This window comes from Lethenteron reissneri, chromosome 54 (genome assembly GCF_015708825.2).
Source record: "Lethenteron reissneri isolate LAM-NWPU_2019-01 chromosome 54, ASM1570882v1, whole genome shotgun sequence".
Lineage (NCBI taxonomy): Eukaryota > Metazoa > Chordata > Hyperoartia > Petromyzontiformes > Petromyzontidae > Lethenteron > Lethenteron reissneri.
In genome coordinates, this window is record NC_083832.1 from 2,590,949 (window position 1) to 2,608,065 (window position 17,117).

Sequence of the window (17,117 nt, forward strand, 5' to 3'; positions counted from 1 at the left end):
GACTCACAAACCGATTGGGACCTTCAGATTCCGGGGGTGTTGGCGGCATACAGAACAGCTCCCCATGCGGCGACGGGATTTTCGCCCTTCTTCCTGATGTACGGCCGCGAGCCTAACCCACCTGTTCCGACTCAGCTGCAGATCTCCACACTGTGGGGTAAATCTAAATTGGCCGAACATGTTAAATTAAACATCGCTAAATTGACAGAGGCACGGGAGGCGGCTATGCAGAATTCGGACCTCCGCCAGAAGGCTAATGAGAGGCTCAGGCTGGGTCAGGCGCATGTGCTTCAGTGGAAACCAGGTGACAGGGCGTAGTTGCACTGTCCCCAAGTACCACTGGCAACCTCCTCTAAGCTGGTGCGGCCGTGGCGGGGTCCTGTGGAAGTGGTGCAGGTTTTGCGGCCACAGTGTGTGCGTATCAAATGGGGGAAGCGTCGGTGGATCGTGCACCCCTCCAGATTGAAACCGTTCGTTGCGGCCCGTGTTCCCACTTCACACACGCGTGGCCAAACATGTGAGGGGTCTACCGACTCCCGGGCTCCGACTTCTCTGCTCTCCCCTAACTTGCCACCAACTGTTCCACCTCCAGGTGCACCGGGAGTGACGTGCTCACGCCCGCCAACCCCTCCCGGGGAGGTCGGGGGTCACTCAGCAGCAAAGAATGACTCCCTCGCAACCGGACTGTTGACACCCACCATTGGGCCAACCGGGGTTGCCCCGTGTGACGGCCCCGTTGCAAGAACGCGCGCAAAAACGCGCAGACTTTTGTGAGGTCCTGAAAATTGTATATATGTTGCGTTTTTTTACGGGATTCGGTATTTATTCGGGGGGGGGGGGGGTGCGTCGGGTTATTTTCTCTTTCCTGTTGTTATTGTTCATGTTGTCGTTGTTCTTGTTAAAATTACACGAGGCACACACGGATTGGGGGGGGATACATCTTTATTGTTATTTTGTTGCAGCCGGGACGGCTGCGAGCTGTACAGGGGGGGGGGGGTGATGTAGGGGTGTTACGGAGGGGGTGTTATACAGTTGTGTCGGATGGTAAACAAACACACTGGGCGTGGCTATGTCGGTGCGCGGGGAGGTGCTCACAGCGACGTCCGCACCGTTCAGCCTGGGGGGCTGACACGGAGCTGGGATCCCCCGCGGCCCCACCCCTCAGCGGAGGAGTTGATATATAAGGGTGTGAACCGGAGGGCTCGGGGCAGTGTGTATTGAGCTTAAACCAGTGAAGAAGGAAGATCTACTAGATAGAGCCCTGGAACTCCCCTGGATCGCTGCCCTTCTCAGGGCCGACCAGGACCGAGCCAGTGGCGTGGCCCCGAGAGCCAGAGCCGGTGCTCTTGTCAGAGCTGGTCTGGGGACTCCGGGCGCCGTAATCCCAGCTTAACCAGGGCTGGGTTAGCTAGCCTCCCCTAGCCCGATAGTGGAGGACCTAGAGGTAGGCTAGGTGTAACCTAGAGCGTGACTCCCCAGTTAGACGGGTGAAGGGGCCGACACCCCTTCCAGTGCTGTACGTCCCGGTCTGTATTGTACCTTGTACGGAATGAATAAGTGTGCCTCTAACCCCGGCGTCGCCCGGTGGGCCGTTTGTCCAATTATAAGAGGCTTGCACAAGTCCAAAGAGTTATAGAAAGTGTGGGGTAAATAGTTGATGTAAAAGGTTTCCGAAAATTCTGGACCCCCCCCCCCTAAAAAAATATCTTTACCCCTCGTAGGTATATATGCCTACACACCCTACATACAACAGAGGAAGTAGTATATATTGACTCTGTAGTAGTATCTACTGACTGTACAGTAGTATCTACTGAGCCAGTAGTAGCCACTGACTGTAGTAGTATTTACTGATTGTAGTAACGACTGACCGTAGTAGTATTTACTGGCCCTACAGTAGTATCTACCGACTCTATAGTAGTAACGACTAACTGTATAGTAGTATCTGCTGACTCGAGCAGATACTCACCGTAGTAGTATGTACTGACTGTATAGTAGTATATACTGACTGTAGCAGTATTGACTGACTAGTGGTATATTCTGACTGTTTTATTATCTACTAACTCTATATAGCATGATCTACCAACTCGACAGCAGTGTCTACGATCACTACAGCAGTGCATACCGACTGAGGTGGTACCTGCTATCACTATAGCAGTGCATATTGACAGTGGTGGCACCTGCTATGACTACAGCAGTGCATACCGTCTTTGGTGGTACCTGCTATGATTACAGCAGTGCATACTGACTGGTGGTACCTGCTATGATTACAGCAGTGCATATTGTGGTGGTACCTGCTATGATTACAGCAGTGCATATTGTGGTGGTACCTGCTATAATTACAGCAGTGCATACTGACTGTGGTGGTACCTGCTATGATTACAGCAGTGCATATTGTGGTGGTACCTGCTATAATTACAGCAGTGCATACTGACTGTGGTGGTACCTGCTATGATTACAGCAGTGCATACTGACTGTGGTGGCACCTGCTATGATTACAGCAGTGCATACTGCTGTGGTGGTACCTGCTATGATTACAGCAGTGCATACTGCTGTGGTGGTACCTGCTATGATTACAGCAGTGCATACTGCGGTGGTGGTGGTACCTGCTATGATAACAGCTGTGCATACTGACTGTGGTGGTACCTGCTATGGTTACAGCAGTGCATATTGTGGTGGTACCTGCTATAATTACAGCAGTGCATATTGACTGTGGTGGTACCTGCTATAATTACAGCAGTGCATACCGACTGTGATGGTACCTGGTTTCACTACAGCAGTGCATACCGACTGTGGTGGTACCTGCTATGACGACAGCAGTACATACTGTGGTGGTACCTGCTATGATGACAGCAGTACATAATGTGGTGGTGGTACCTGCTCCGATGAGAGCAGTACATACTGTGGTGGTGGTGGTACCTCCTATGATTACAGCAGTGCATACTGACTGTACTCACCAGTCACCACTCACCCACCACTCACCCTCACCACTCACCCCTCACCCTCACCCCTCACTCTCACCACTCACCACTCACCACTCACGCTCACCCTCACCACTCACCACTCACCCTCACCACTCACCCTCACCACTCACCTTCACCACTCACCCTCACCACTCACCCTCACCCCTCACCCTTACTACTCACCACTCACCTTCACCACTCATTCTCACCACTCACCACTCCTCCTCACCACTCACCACTCACCCTCACCACTCACCCTCACCACTCACCCTCACCACTCACCAATCACCCTCACCACTCACCCTCAGCACCACCACTCTTTAAAAACGTGCTTGCATGTGTAACGGGCTCCGGAGACACTTGTAGAGGTAACTTCTTTATTACAATACAACACTCCAACAGTATTCCAACAGTCCAACACTCCAACTCTCCAACAGTCCAACACTCCAACTCTCCAACAGTCCTGATACTCTGTTACAGCCTAGGTACACATCCTAGGTACACAGCCTAGATAGACTACTCTGGCTACGCTCTGGAACTCGCCCTCACAAGGTCGTACAGTCGGGAGTTCCAGAGTCCCACCACCGGCTCTCACAGCATCCCAGGGTCTTCAGATGGCTGGTCGTGGGTCTTGGGTCTTGAGCTACGACTGGCCCTGATCGTCCAGGGAGCTCCGCTTTTATGCCCAGTCCCCAACGAGGGGTGGGGCCGTGTGCGCCCCCAGATATCCCACAGAGCACACACAGCCCCCCCCTTTGGCGGCGCCAAGGGGATTAAGCGCCTGGGAACTCAACGCCTGACGCCAAGAGGCTTAAGCGTCTGACCCACCCAGGGTCCCAGAGCCCCCAGCAGCCCCTCCCTTCTTATGTCACTACACATGTCGCCAGGTATGCTTAACATTTCGAACAGACACACACATTCACAAATTTATCTTTTTACATTTGTATTGGCACACCGCCAATAGCGGTGTGCGGAGAGAGAGCGGAGTGTGCGGGGCGCACAGGGCGTGCGAGGTTGCACGGGGCTAGCAGATTGGCTAGCGGGACCGTGCGGGTTGCACGGGGCTAGCGGAGGGCTAGCGGAGCGTGCGGAGTGCACGGGCAGCAGAGTGGCTGCAGAGTGTGTGGGAGCACACGGAGTAGCGGGGTGGCTGCAGAGTGCGCGGGGCGCGAGGAGAAACGACGCTGGGTCGAGGAGGAGGCCAGCGGGGTGCGGAGGAGAAGAACATAAATAAAGGACCAACGGATAGTGACATCGTGTGAAGGAGTCCTTTATTACATTAGAGTCAGAAGTGGACTTTTTCAAGGCTAAATAACATCGAGGAAGAGGGCCGAGAATTTGAAAAAGCGTAACCCACTTGTTACGTCTTCCGACGACGAAGAAACGGCCGCCGGCGCACGTCCTCCAGCGACCACGTGGTGGTCCAACTTGAATCGCTGCGGGCCGTTCTGCTGGATTTTGTCGCCCTGGTGGCGCCGGCAATGAGGCCGGATCGGCCACGCGGCGGGCCTGAAAGCGGTACGGGACTCGCTTGAATGGGTTACAGAGGCACGAGAGGCCGCCAGATGTGCGACAGCCCGTACGCAGGCTAGGAACGAGAGGTGTGCGTGTCGATCGTGTACACACATGCCCTGGTCGGTGGGCGATCTGGCATGGCTCCACTGCCCTCAGGTACCGGTGGGCACATCCCCTAAACTGCACAGGCCTTGGCGGGGGCCTATGTTGGTGGACATTCGGAACCCACAGAGTGTTCGCGTCCAATACGGAAAACGTCGGTTGTACGTCCATTCGTCGTGACTCAAACCCTACGTTGACCCGCATGCCGACCCCTCATCTCCACTTGTTGACCTGCCGGGGTCTGCTGTGCCGAATATGCCGCTTGCCTCGCCCGTTGATCCCCAGCGCGACTGTGTTGTGCCACCCGCAGATAAACAGGTTTTGAGGGCTGATGAGACCTCCGCCGTCCCTCCTCCAACGGGACCTACCCCGGATACGACCGAAACCGAACATTCTCCTTCTTCTTCTTCTTCTTCTTCACGTCAACCACTTCCTGCAGATCCGGCGGCAAGGTAACCATGCGCAGGAAGCAGAGAGGGTCCCGCAGCGCGTATGCGGTCGAAATCTCTTCTGTTTCGATAGCATTTATTGCCTTGCAGTCCCTTCCCTGTTGTTACTGCGCTGCAGGGGTGCCCTAATGTATGTCTGTTGTTCATGGGTGATTTTGTTTTTGTTCAGCGCATAGACTGCCCATTTCGCCCCTTCACTGGTTAATGCGTCTTTGACACCTTAATTAACAATTTTATGGAATCGGCTTGTCACCCTTTTTCCAGCCGAGACGGCTGACTTTTTCACCGGGGGGGGGGGGGGGGGGGTGATGTAATAAGAGCCTATGTTGGACTCACGTGGTGATCGGCTTTGCCGGTCCCGCTTTACAGCCAATGGGGGGAGAGCCTGGGAGCATGGCCTCGGCGTGATCACAGGATGTCAGCTAGGTGATTGGTTCTGCTGGTCTTGGCCTCAGCCAATGGGAAGACAAGTCAGGGGCGTGGTCCCGGGAGTTGATGGGGAATCTGGAACATTCGGCGCAGGCTATTGAGGATTGGCTGGAGTGTACCACGTGACCCAGGCGTTAAATAAGGAGAGAGAGGAGAGACACGGGGTCAGACTACGGAACTAAGACAGGGAGAGGCCACGTGGTGGTGGGTCTCTGGTGACTGTCTGCCCTGCTTCCCGTTGCCTGCCAGCAACGGGGAGTGTTTGTGATCTGCAAGAAGTGAAATAAAAGGACCGATTCCACAAGCCGTCTCCAGCGTGCTATTACACATACACACGACCAAAGGGGGGGGGGGGTTCTGTGAAACATTCCTGCTAGCCTTGTAATTACATTATTTAAATATTATTAGCTTAGAATACATCACTCATATATATTCCTGCTCGTCTTGTTTTGCTTGAATATGATTTAAGTACTCTTAGTTTAGAATACAGCACTGTAAAATATACAACACACACAAAAGGGTGTGTGAAATATATTTCTGCTCGCCTTGTAATCATGATTTAAATGCCTTAACTTAGAATACAGCACTCATAAAACACACACACGCAAAAGGGATGTGTGACATTTATTGCTAGCCTTGTTAAGCTCGGATATCATTTGAATGCTCTTAGCTTACAATACAGCATTCCAAAACGCACAACGCATGCAACAAGGGTGTGTGTGAAAATAACTTCAGTATTTCCTCCTGCCGTGCAACGCCTGTCAAGTTTTGCACGGGCGACTAAACACCTAGATGGTGGTGATGCGGAAATACCACAACCTCCCTCCCCCAACCTCCCCCCTCCACACCCCCATCATCATCATCATCCTCGAAGTTGTCATTCACTTCTGCTTCGACGTTTAAGTTCCGTCTCGAAAGTAGCTTCTGTCGCTGTCGTTGCTAGCCGCCGTCGCCGCTGCTGCTGTTTGTACAAGGTATGAGCATTCTTGATTAAGCAGGGTCACGCCGAAGTGGCTGTGAAGAGTGCTTTTTTTTTTGACTTTGCCAATGTTTGCCCGCGTTCAACGGCGGTTGGGTTGCCACCTCTATCGGAGGTAACTACGAATCGGGACGTAGCGTGTGAATAATGTAATCTCACAATTCCGACAAAAAAGTGGGGGGGGGGGGGGGGGGTGGGACTACTGCGTGTCAATGCATCGTCTCGAGCTAAGTGCATTGTCATGCGACTGCGATTAACACAAACTTGTAACGTGCCGGAAACACAGATGTGCCGGTGACGACCACCTTAAAGAGGGGCATCCCTTGGAAAGCCAGCGCAGGTGACAACCCTTGAACCTGGTGAGTTTAAATATTTGTGTTGACTTTCGCCCCCAACCACAACCACCACCATCACTAGGGCGAGCGCAGTGGATGCTGGGGTTTTCATTTATTTCTGGCACCCACCACCTTCCTTCGTGTGTGCGCGTCGGCAACACGTTTTGTCGTGATAGACGTCGTCATAGTTGAACGTTAAGGTCCTTCAACCAATCGGCGGCGGCGGTGGACGCTGTCGCGACTGCAGCGTGCGCGGTGCACGCCTCTGTCGGTGGTGCATCTGCTGGTTTGGGGGCTTCGCCACGGACGCGGATTGGCGAATCATTTGAATTTACATTCGTGGAACGACGGTTCAGCGTCGTGGTCCACAGCCGGCGTGAGTGAGCGAGCGGGAGAGAGAGACACAATCCCGGCGCTTCTACGGTTGGAACCCAAAGAGATTTTTCTGGTTTGCCACCTTTGTACGAGAGGCGCGTATCCAGAAAGTCTTCCTGGATTGAAGTCTCTAGGGCGCGCGGGGAGGGGGGATACATGCAAGGTGTACAAGCCCACCACTCCCTGTAAGATTAAAGTCTCGTCAACACCACGCAGGATAAGAATGGTCATCGTCAGTGCGAATTGGCGATCACGGTAGCGCCGGAGATGGACGTACAATACTGTCACAGCAAATTGATTCTCGAGTCTCTCCGTATGCGATTTTTTAAGCGCTCACCCGCCCTGCTCTGCGTCGTCGGGGGTTTGCTCCGGTTCTTCTGAGTTTTCTCTCGCAAAGAGCCAAACGCTCGTTATTGCGAGTGGCCAATCTTCCCGATGGAGGACTCGGTGTACGTTGTTATGTATGTTGAACCTCTTCCGCGCCGTACGTAGCCAGCCGTTCTCATCAACAAACTAAACATAACAAACATTTCTAAAGAAATTCGTTTTCAATTTAGCATAGTGATGTAGTGTATAGTATTAGAGTGTGGTGTGGTGTACGGTAGTTTGTATGCATGTATGTAGAACTTCTTTCGCACCGTACGTAGCCAACCGTGCTAATCAGAAGTGCTGGGGTAAGGACGACAAACTCAACACAAAAGGCAGTTCTGAATAAACGAATTTCCAATGTAGATTTAAAAGTGCGTCGCTCCAGTGGCTTCCTAGTATCGGAAGGAAGAGCGTTCCAGACGGCTGCAGAAGCGCATTCGAAAGCGCGCGACGCGCACACCATCTTTGTTCGATGGTTTAGCCAAAAGCCGGTGCTGCTACAAGGATGAACCGGAGTTTGCGTGATGGTTTATGCTCCTCGACGATATCAGCGAGGTGTTATGGTGAACTCCCTGAAATGGTGAATATTTTTTGTTTTGAATTAATTATTATTCATTCAATCGTTTTCATATGTACGTCCTTTGTTATTATGTTTGCATCGTGAAACGTGGTATAGGTGTATACTTTTAGGTTAGGAGTGGAGTTGCGATGACTTTGTCCGAGACACGATTTTAAAAATGTGCTTCCAAACATCTTGATCGGAATATTTTTAAAATGTCCAATTCCTCTTTTCACATCACCCCTCTCCCTTACTTGGCACGACACTGCTGAAAAACAGTCATGAGACTGGGTCAGGGTTTCCTGCGTGAACAGGCATTTTTTTGTAATTAACATTAATAATTATTAAAAAGTATATACAGTATCTCAAATGAAGACGACGTTATGCATTCAGTGCGTCCTCTCACGCTCTGTCTATCGTGGAGGGTCTCTAAATCCACGCCTCCGCCATGTTTCACTGCAGTGCAAGGTAGTCCAGATGTCTTGTGACACCCCCCCCCCCCCCCCAAATTTTTATTTTTTGCCTTTGCTTATTCATTTCTGTTTTCATACCCATTTGGTACGCAAAAATATATAAAGTTTTAGAGAATTAAATGAGGGTCACAAGCAGAGGTGTGGACTCGAGTCATGTGACTTGGACTCGAGTCAGACTCGAGTCATGAATTTGATGACTTCAGACTCGACTTGGACTTGCATAACAATGACTTTGTCCCACCTCTGAGGTGTGGACTCGAGTCATGTGACTTGGACTCGAGTCAGACTCGAGTCATGAATTTGATGACTTCAGACTCGACTTGGACTTGCATAACAATGACTTTGTCCCACCTCTGGTCACAAGACATCTGGACCAATTATTGTACTGTACTTCGTGTCGGGGTCGTCGCATGCTATGGCCGCGAATATCTCAAATGTCTAAATATCAAATCGCACAACAATAAATCAGTTGCGAATATGTAAACCCGCCGATGTGGGAAACCCCCGCGAATATTAAGGGCCCGCTGCACCGCGATGGAGTTGGCTGCACGTAACCCTCCTGCTGCTGCCCGCAACGTCGTAACGCCCCGGCAATGTTGTCTAGCCCCGGAAGCAGCCTGTAGCAACCTGGCATGCACGGTGGTTACCCATGCAAGCGCTGTCTCGTCTCAACGCTGTGGTTATAGCTTCTGGGATTTCACCACACTGGTCAGTGCAGGTTTGGTCAAGCTGGCGAGCATATATTCGGTGGGAGCATAGAAGCGCAGTACAACGATGCATTTCCTCAGCACTGCCCTCTGCCGCACACAAACAATCCGGCTGCAATTGTGCTGCAACTGTGCCCCGTTGTGTTGATATATAATGCGCCCACAAGTTATTTCGGTCAATGCCTGAAGAAAAATAGCAAGTAGGAAAATCATTGCACTCTTGTGCAGCCCTACGGCGGCGTTCTTAGGCAACAGGTCTGTAAAAACATCATCGGCAGTTACGATGTTTTTGCGCTTCAAATAAAAAACATCTTATAAACCACCGTAAAACTGAACTACCTCCCTCTGTGAGGTGCATTCTTCTTGTTTACGTTTTGAGGGATTTCAATAATTTTTTATCAACGCGTTATCACCAAATCCTTAGTTTTATTTGAGTTGCCTCGATATTATTAATCACGTGATGATCCAACGTCAAGTTGCACGATATGACGATTATCGCGAGACGAATTTCCCACGACTTTGTAATTTACATTGCACTTTTATTTGTGTTGTGCATTGCTGTACCTTCAGTTCGAATAAGGATCCACTTAAAAGTTATCCAAATGCAACTGACTCAGCATAAGCCTGCCACAGGTGACTTCAGACTCGACTTGGACTTGCATAACAATGACTTTGTCCCACCTCTGGTCACAAGACATCTGGACCAATTATTGTACTGTACTTCGTGTCGGGGTCGTCGCATGCTATGGCCGCGAATATCTCAAATGTCTAAATATCAAATCGCACAACAATAAATCAGTTGCGAATATGTAAACCCGCCGATGTGGGAAACCCCCGCGAATATTAAGGGCCCGCTGCACCGCGATGGAGTTGGCTGCACGTAACCCTCCTGCTGCTGCCCGCAACGTCGTAACGCCCCGGCAATGTTGTCTAGCCCCGGAAGCAGCCTGTAGCAACCTGGCATGCACGGTGGTTACCCATGCAAGCGCTGTCTCGTCTCAACGCTGTGGTTATAGCTTCTGGGATTTCACCACACTGGTCAGTGCAGGTTTGGTCAAGCTGGCGAGCATATATTCGGTGGGAGCATAGAAGCGCAGTACAACGATGCATTTCCTCAGCACTGCCCTCTGCCGCACACAAACAATCCGGCTGCAATTGTGCTGCAACTGTGCCCCGTTGTGTTGATATATAATGCGCCCACAAGTTATTTCGGTCAATGCCTGAAGAAAAATAGCAAGTAGGAAAATCATTGCACTCTTGTGCAGCCCTACGGCGGCGTTCTTAGGCAACAGGTCTGTAAAAACATCATCGGCAGTTACGATGTTTTTGCGCTTCAAATAAAAAACATCTTATAAACCACCGTAAAACTGAACTACCTCCCTCTGTGAGGTGCATTCTTCTTGTTTACGTTTTGAGGGATTTCAATAATTTTTTTATCAACGCGTTATCACCAAATCCTTAGTTTTATTTGAGTTGCCTCGATATTATTAATCACGTGATGATCCAACGTCAAGTTGCACGATATGACGATTATCGCGAGACGAATTTCCCACGACTTTGTAATTTACATTGCACTTTTATTTGTGTTGTGCATTGCTGTACCTTCAGTTCGAATAAGGATCCACTTAAAAGTTATCCAAATGCAACTGACTCAGCATAAGCCTGCCACAGGTCTTCGAATCGTTGTACGATACAATCCATAATGCCAATAAGGAGCCGTCCATAAATGACGTCACGCGATTTTGGACAATTTTTGACCCCCCCCCCCCCCCTTCGTTCGCACGGCGTCACAAAAAGTCAGACCCCCCCCTCAAATATGACGTCACAAAGCTCTGCCCCCCCCCCCCCAAATAAAACATGCTTCAAATCGCTTTAAACTATTGTCATTATAGTGCGTATTTAATGTGGCGCTGCACTCTGATGTTGTAGGAGAAAACATTTATTAAAAAGTCTATTTAATTAAGTAGAACGTGTTGTCTATATTTATTTAAAGTTGCGCATTTTGATGTGACGTTACATTTCTCAACCCCCCCCGGACCCCCCCCCCCCCCGATGCGTGACGTCATTTATGGACGGCCCCTAACTACGTGTGCTGTCCACCGCATCGTGCCATCTAGGACCAGTATATGGTTTATGTTGTAAGCGTAATCATTGGGAACGTCTGATTGGGCTATGAAATGTAGAGGGTAGCCGCCAATACATGTGTAATGACGACTTGACAGACTTCTCTTGAGATGGCACTTTATTGAAGACACGTTCACTTGACATCAGGTGGAGACCCCCACTGCAACAGCCCCGAGTCTCCCGCGCATCTCTCTTTTATATCAACACGAGACCACGCCCCCCTTCTCGATCATTCTCACTGGCTCTGGACCCTCGATCTAGCGGCAGACTCCACCGTCCTTTTACGTCACCTGACCACGCTCCCCTTCTCGATCATTCCCGTAGCCACCAGTCCCTTCGCACTCACAACTGATACCCCTGTCATTACCTCCTGTGGCCACTAATGCATTCGTACTGTAAGCTGACTTCCTGTCATTACCTCCCGTGACCTCTAGTCCCCTCACACCGCATTACACATGCATATGAAATATGGTCCAAAATTGTCACGTGAACACATACATTCCTGGTAGAGCTAACCTTGCATTTCCTTGCACGAACTTCTTACTTGTAGGAAGCAGAATGAAGGATGATTACAAAATTGCAGTTTGACAAACTGAACTTCATGATGCAAAGCAACATACCAATGTGCTCAAAAGTCCACGAAGAAGTAAAGAGATATGCATACTTTGAATTACTCTGAGAGACAGAAGGAGGAACACACAAATTAGATTAATTAGGTAGGTTAGAGACATCGTTATGATTGTTAAGAAAAAAACAAGTGGGTTTGGTTGGGATACGTTTCGAGAAGGAATGGTGGCCAGTGGTCGAGACAAATGAAGAAGTGAAAGCCAAAGGGGATGTGTGCAGGAGTGCAGGTGCTCGGTGGTTAGTTACATCGTTAGAGATGACTATGCATTGGGGAGGCGTTCGTCCAGCAGCGAATTTTTGTGCACACATTTGCGAATGTGATTTATAGGTTTGATCCTTACCTGTGTATCGATAGTTACATTTTAATTTGCATTTTAACTGAGCGACTACTGTGTGTTGTCTTGGTGTGGTCTGTTTTGTTGTTGTTGATTTGCTGCCTTGCCCAAGCTTGCGTTTGGTGTTGACAAATCTGCAAGAATTTACGTATTTATGCAATTTCTATTTCTATACTTTATATTTATTGATAGTGGCCTGCTTATCTCTTCTCTATTTTGTACTCCGATAGTGTTTTTGTATTCCATTGGAACCTCATTTGCCAGTAAAAAATATGAAGATTGGTTTTTTACCCTTCTATCTGGCAACAAAACTGACACCTTTTTACAAGGAGTCATGTTTACATAGACCACAATACCTGCAGCCATAATGCATGGCGTCATCTGGTCCAACCCATGTGAGACTAGGCTCTAAGGAAAGCTGTCTCGGGTGTGGACCAATCAACTTCAAGGACAGTGCATACATTATCAGAGTTATGTTTTTTGTTTGCATTATGACTGCAGGTATTGTGGTCTATGCAAACATGACTCCTTGTAAAAAGGTGTCAGTTTTGTTGTCAGATAGAAGGGTAAAAAAAAATTATCATGTTTTTGTATTGTTCATAATTGTAACTCGCTGACCCACCTCTCCTGGACGTCTGTGAAAAAGAACTTCAGAGCTCATCAGATTCCTCCAGTCTATATAAAGATTCTGATTCCGATGTCACCTTAACAGTTCCTATTTAATAATGTGGTTACTGTTGCTTTTGTGAAACCTCTACAGTGTAAAAACTTGATTTGAAGCTTTTGTGACTGCAGGAATTACCCTTTGGTTATTTCGGTAAAGTCACGTAGAAAGAAAATAAATTAAATAATAAAATGCGACGTTTCGATTGCAACACAAGCAGTCATCAGGTAGAACCACATTTGAGAGAGAGACAAAACACCGACACGGAAATACACAGACAAAAGCAGAGAGAGATAACACAGAGACACACAGAGAGAGACACACACAACATAGGCACACAGAGGCGTGTATTCTATTATTTAATTTATTTTCTTTATACGTGACTTTACCGAAAGAACCAAGGAGTTCTACAGTGTAAGTTTTTCGAAATGATGAATACATTTTTTTTTACTATAATGCAGAAGTTTTCTGTTAAGACTTTTAATTACATTTTCGCCCTTTTTTTTCCATTATGACACAGTTTGAGAGTCTGAACGATGTTACGACCTTTAACGAAGTAAAAGGAGAACTCATTTGCGTTGATGCGGGGGACAAACGTCCCACATTCTATTGCGTCTATAGTTTTTGTGTATTTTTTTTACGACGCACCTGATCTTGCCAGATCCCGGAACTTAATAAGCAGGCTTCTGCCTGAATAAGGCTTGGACGGATGACCACCGTGTACAAGAAAGTTGTTAAATAAGCCTTTGTGGTGGGGCATCGGATGGGAGGGCAGAGTAATTTATTGTTGTATTGTTCTTCTATACTCCCGCATCTATGTCCCTTGCCTCGACCAACATACGCTAACCCGGCATGGGGGAACTGTGGTCGAACAACCCCCATGATCATCCAGCATGGTGTAAGGGAGACCAACAATCAGAAGCGGATTTTCCAAAGGGGCTGTGCACATTAGACAGGAATTCTCTGAACACACGTAGAGAAAGATGACAGGTACCAGCACGCTGGGGACACGGAAAGCAGTTCGAATAATTCCATCGATGCTTGTGTTGTTGTCGCATTGTTCATTATCCGTCTTGAAAAATTGGCACTTTTCACAAGCACAGGGCGTTTCAGTCCCACAGCATATTCAACGTGGTCCCAAGGATCGCTCATTTCTCGTGTCGTTCGAAATTTGAGATTCGTCTCCAGTGGTCGGTTATTTTACGGGGTTCACAATGGCCCTGTCGGAGCGTTGAGCCAGCACTGCTGAGATGCTGGGCTTTAACAGGGGTTACAGCCGCTAAAGACTTCACCGGATTTTTCAGTAATGAGTTTAAGGTGCCAGTCCCATCTGTAATGTCTGCATACACAAAATAACATTGTATTAAATTAAGTTTGTAACTTGATTTGATGGACGTGCTAAAAATATTATTTGCACGGCATATAAAGGTGTTTTTAGTTAGATCATGTAAGAAAATGTGTCTTACACCCATCTCCACCTGACGCAATCAGTAAGGTTTGTCAAGTGAACAAAATCTACTAACCTGTTACTACTTCAGCGCACACCGGTTGTATGTTCGATAGCAAACCCACGATATAATCATGAATAATATCGGTGGCGAAAGCCTACGTATTAAACTCATTGTGTTGTTGTGGAGAAAAGATCATAAGTAGACCTCCGTTCTGAATATATTTTAGTCATCGGCAAGTTGCCCGACAGAGTGCTCTTTGCAAAAGGTTATCTGTTTGATGTTTTAACATCTTACCACATATTTAATTGCCAGAAAGGGTAAAACGTTTATTCTTATATTTTGATACTTGCAAGAAAGGTCCCATATTGCAGCACTGTATGTTGCTAAGGAATTGTGGGGGTCACTTGAGTGCGTTGATGTAATTTAAACTCCGCGACGATATGAAAACACGTTGCCTTTTGTCCCCAGGTATGTGTACTCGTATTGCAGTGCTGCAGTGTCGTGGGCAACTCACGCGACAGCAAAGAGTCAGCCATGGCCTATCCACTTCTGGACGAACGCCATCTGACTCTTGCAAATGAACTAATTTAATCACCCCTTTTCCGTTGTGAACCCTAGGACGCAGTCCAAAATTTCCCTGCTATCCCCCGATTGTAGGCTTATCGCAGTAGTGATGATTCTACGGGGAAGCATGGGGGAGGCCGTGTGTGTCCCCTCTTGACCATCAGTTGTCCCACACCTCTTTCCCCCATTCAGCCAAACCCCCTCTTAACCCCCATGCCCAACATCGTTGATAGCAACCACGCCTTGCCTTCGCCTCCTTCAGTTCTGTCACATCCGACAGCAGTCGCACGTCCTGCAAAGTGTCCAAGAATGACCACATTTATCGGGTCATAAGCCTAACAACCTTCGTTTCCAATGGGAAATAGAGGAGATCAAATTAATCACGTATAGCCCTCTGTCAATCCACTGCAGAGGCGTAGCTAGGATATTTTGCGCCCGGGGACGAACTATAAAATTGGCGCCCCCCCCCCCCCCCCCCCCGTTTAATCACATTTTCCTAATACATCGAATAAGGAATAACAATAAACATTTTAATGAAACATTGTATTTAAAGAAGCAAATTTATAGAAATTATATTACATGGCTCACTCAGTCACTGTCGTAGACTGGTTGACATAGTCTACAAAAGATTATTTTTTCTTGATTTCATTGTCGCAAACTGGTCAATCACGTAATCAAAATCTGTTTTTCCCAATGTTTCTCTTTCAACGCTAAGAAGAGCAAGATCGCTGAGACGATCTTGTTCCATTGAAGCACGCAAATACGACAAAATAAGTTTCAATTTGCTGAACGACCGCTCACAGCTTGCAATTGAAACTGCTATTGTTAATACAATTTGCAGTGAAATTCGCAAATTCGGAAATACGTCGTCTCCATAAAACACAATAAAACCAAGAAGATCCAAAGGAGTTTCTGGTAGAACTTCATTCCGGTTACTGAGCAGCATTTTGGAATCTCCAATTTCTGTGAAAAGTTCGTGGCCATTGATGTCGGTGTCATAGAAATTTCCAAAATCTGTGCAATTTCGACGAATTGCATCGACATCTGTGTCGGATAGAAGAGTTTTGACGTTCAGCAGAAATTCTAATTTTGTGTTCAGGTCTTTTAGTCGTAAAAACCGTGTTGACATCTCCTGTTGAAGTCGATAAAATACACTCTTCATAACGCGCACAATTTATTCTTCTGGTGAAAGTCCTGCATCTCTTGCCAGTTCTCCTGGCATCTTCTGACGTCGCCTAATTCTTCTGTCCACATCGATCCCCCAGGCTGTGCATCTTGTTTTGGCGTTTTCTACAGCAACTTGGCTAAAATCATCACGAAGCTTGACAAATTCATGCTCCAAAGATTCAAGATCAGTTGCTGCTTCCTTGAAATTCATAGTAGGATCCTGTAAGCGCTTCTGAACACGATCAATGTTTCCAAGAATGACATTCCAGAAATGTAATAAAACTATGAAGTTAAAATTTAATACGCATGCCTGTAACTGTTCTGGCTCACTTCTGGTTTCAGGCGTCACAGTTACGTCCTCCGATATTTTGTCTAGCAGCTCTACTAGTTCATCCAGTCCTTCATAGATAGCTTTAACAGCTTCTGATCGTGCACTCCAGCGTGTTTCAGACTCCCGCTTTACTGTGATGGGCACAGCTTTTTTAAACTCTTCCCAACGAATTGTTGAACGAGAGAAAAACAAATATATACTTTCAACTGTTTCAAAAAATGTGACAAGTGGATCCTGTTTAGCTGAGTGTACTCCTGCTAAATTTAAGCTGTGGTTGTCACATTTGACAAACAATGCTCTGTGATTTTTGTCACATATTCGTTGTTGAAGGCCGGATATATGCCCAGTCATCACAGCAGCATTGTCATAACATTGTGCTGCTAAATGAAGGCCACGCTATGTTGACGTGCGTGGGCTGCTCCGGCTGCTGCAGCCGCCTGGAGCGTGGTGGTGTCACTAATAAGAACTAAAAATAGGCCGTCGTAGTTTCCGCCACCAAAAAACAGGCCAGTGACTAAGGCTGAAAGACTGCGCCTGTCTGTTGTTTGGGACGTTCTTCTATGTAAGTTCTTAATAGGCGCGCGTACCAAAATGTACTTACA

At 47.9% G+C, this 17,117-nt stretch overlaps 1 protein-coding gene across 8 annotated transcripts in view; it reads left to right on the plus strand.

Annotated features, from left to right (window-relative positions):
• Positions 1-6,282: 6,282 nt before the first annotated feature.
• LOC133356501 (toll-like receptor 2) overlaps positions 6,283-17,117 on the plus strand; it is a 30,427-nt gene continuing 19,592 nt past the window's right edge. For 6 of the 8 annotated variants that reach the window (XM_061574037.1, XM_061574043.1, XM_061574039.1 and 3 more), the window contains exons 1-2: positions 6,283-6,429; positions 6,721-6,793. The gene's annotated coding sequence lies outside the window, so the exon portion shown is untranslated. Of the gene's footprint in view, positions 6,430-6,720; positions 6,794-13,262; positions 13,417-14,921; positions 15,450-17,117 lie in introns of those variants that run through there. The other 2 variants (XR_009756854.1, XM_061574042.1) reach the window with 2 other exon arrangements.